This window comes from Silene latifolia, chromosome 8, assembly GCF_048544455.1.
Source record: "Silene latifolia isolate original U9 population chromosome 8, ASM4854445v1, whole genome shotgun sequence".
NCBI lineage: Eukaryota > Viridiplantae > Streptophyta > Magnoliopsida > Caryophyllales > Caryophyllaceae > Silene > Silene latifolia.
In genome coordinates this window covers 62,303,873-62,306,755 of record NC_133533.1, presented here as the reverse complement: position 1 = coordinate 62,306,755, position 2,883 = coordinate 62,303,873, and the positions used below count along the sequence as shown (strand labels likewise).

The window sequence follows — 2,883 nt, the reverse complement described above, 5'->3', positions numbered from 1 at the left end:
TTAGTTCTTTGTTTTGCATATTCTTTGAGGTTTTGATCCCTTGGAAGGAAAGGAGTGCAAACCTTGCATTTTCATGGCAAAATGAGACTAAATTGATTGAATTCAATGACCAAGCATCAAGGAGAGACAAGATTAGAAGGCCTTTTTACATACTATAGTAGATGGGCAATGATGAGAAAGGATCCTTGTATCCCCGAGGAAATCCTCAAGGATTTTATGAAGAAAAAGGAAGAAAAGAAGAAGGAACGAGACTGCCTGACAATCCGTGCGGATTGCCTTGAATCCGCCCGTCCACCACGCCACAATCCGAGCGGCTTCTCCAGAAGACGCCCGGGCAAAACCACCCAAAGACGTTCGTCCTCCTTCGCAAGACGCCCGGGCAGAAGCTGCCAAATCCGCCCGTCCCGTGCTAAAGACGCCCGGATTCCCAGACAGCCCCATTTCGTCTTCTACAAGCTTCAAGGAAGGATGCACATCTTTTTCGAGAGACCGGAGTCTCCCTAAAGAGACCGGCAATTCCTTAACAAGGGACTTAATCGTCATTTAAGCTCTTAGTTAACCCTAATTCAGGTACCTAATCCCCACTATAAATACCCCATTAGTCTAATGAGAAGAGCATGTTCTTCTTAGCAATCTTTAGAGTAGTTAATATCAATCAAATCTCTCTTTAATCTTGTAATCAATATTTAATCAAGTTTTAATACAAGTTTTATTTCCTTAATATCTCTCTTGTTCATCCATTATTTTGGATAATTGAAGATTATTTGGGTTATTATTGGGAGATTGACAACCTTCCAATCAAGCATCAAGTACTTCTTTTATTCTTTGCTTTATTATTGGAATCATTAGTCGGTATAATTCTCTTAATCCCTTTTTAATTATTGTTAATCACTTTCATTTATTCATCATATTTCACTTTGTTGGTATGATTGACAACCTTGCTGGCATGTTCAACATGATAATGAGTGAGTAGTTTCCTTAGCTAGGGTTAATGGGTAATTAGGGGAAACCAACATGGGGAATGATTCATGCTTAAATTAATATGCTTTCATAGTTTATTTTCTTGCTTGTTGTGATCTCAACTTATGCACATGTTATGTTTGATGAAATGTGAGCCTATGAATCCTTGCATTTTTTACCCATCACCTATCTTTTCAATGAGACTTGTAAGACATAAACCGACTCGAGTCTCATTAGACCACGCATATTTTTGAATAGGGAAGATTAAGTCGACTTGTAGGTGTTGTACAATCTAATCGATTCGGCTCTGGGACCCAAACTTTCCTAGGATTGTAAGATATAAACCAACTCGATTCATCACAACAATAATTGCTTGCTTATAACTAGAGAATATGTTTGTATGATCAATTCCCATGAATCCCCTATGACCCTATGACACCCTAGTGCTTTTTATCAATTGTTTACATCCCTTTTAATTCATCTTGCTTGTTTACTTTCATTGCTATTTAGTTTAAGTGACCTTCTACTTCAAACCCCAATTATGACACCCTTAGACACCACTAGTTGTAATAGAAATCTCATCTCAATTCCCGTCCCTTGGGATCCGACCTTTACTTGCCTCATTACTAATTGTAGAGTTGTTGGTGAAGTTATAAATTGTGTTTTGGTCTAGGTGCTCTTGATGACAAGTACTGAAAACTAAACCCCTCACTAGGGATCACGACCAAAAATGGCGCCGTTGCCGGGGACGGTGTTAACTTGATTTAGATTTTCTTACATTGTTATTAGTTGTGTCTTTCTTTGCCTTGGGGAAGTAAAACTCCTCAAGGTTTGTTCTAATTATTTTTGAGTTGTTTGATATTTTGCATGTCTAGAAGGTCACAAGGTGAGTTGTTACCCTTTGATCACGAAATTGAAAACACTTTGACAACCAATAGAAGACTTGCTAGGAGAACTTTGAGAGGTATTGGTGAGGTTGTAAATATTCAACCAAATATTATTGAGTTTATCAACCCTTTTGCAAGAGAAGGGAAGGAGAACCCAACACAAAATCCAACACAAAATCAACCCACAATGCCTAAGTTTTCATCACATTCCGTACCCACCGAGGAGAACCTACCCAATGGTACTCCCACACCACAACATCTAACCGGAAATTTTATTACCAAATCCGCATTTATCCAATTAGTCGAAAGAAGCCAATTTGGGGGGATGCCTAGTGAAGACCCTCACACTCATATGGAGACTTTTTGTGACTATTGTGATGCGATTTCTCAAACCGGTGTAACCCAAGACCAAATTCGATGGGTCTTATTTATTTTTTCTTTAATTGGCACCGCGAAACAATGTTTGAAAGGCCTTGATAAGGCTACTCTCGGAATTGACTCTTTGAAGAAGTTGGCTCTAGCTTTCTACAAAAAGTTATATCCACCGGGAAAGACTAACATGCTAAGAGCTCAAATTACGGGTTTTAAGCAAAGAGATAAAGAATCTTTGTATGAAGCTTAGGAGCGATTCAAAGGAATTAGTCGCTCATGTACTCATCATGGACTTAGCGAGTGGTTCTTGGTATAACAATTTTGGAACGGTCTTTATGAAGATTCAAGAAACATTCTCAACATGGGATCAAATGGAATGTTCACCGAAGTTGATGACAATCAAACTTGGAACAAAATTGAAGAAATGGTGGTCCATAACTCACAATATAGTAGACCTCGCAAGGCTACTAGAGGAGGAAAGCATGAAGTGGACTCCATTACTCAATTTGGTGCTCAACTTAGTGCTCACATTGATACCATAAATTTGAAGTTTGAAAAGGCTATGGCTAGACTTGAAGAAGCCTCAAAATCATCAAAGCATCATGTTAATGCCATGACGGCATCTTCATCAATCCCAAGTGGGATATGTGAGAATTGTGGAACT

At 38.7% G+C, this 2,883-nt stretch overlaps 1 non-coding gene across 1 annotated transcript; it reads right to left on the bottom strand.

Moving 5' to 3' along the window:
• Positions 1–2,406: 2,406 nt before the first annotated feature.
• On the bottom strand, positions 2,407–2,513 carry LOC141597731 (small nucleolar RNA R71). Its single transcript, XR_012522951.1, has one exon. It is a non-coding gene; the product is annotated as a small nucleolar RNA R71 (small nucleolar RNA).
• Positions 2,514–2,883: the final 370 nt, after the last annotated feature.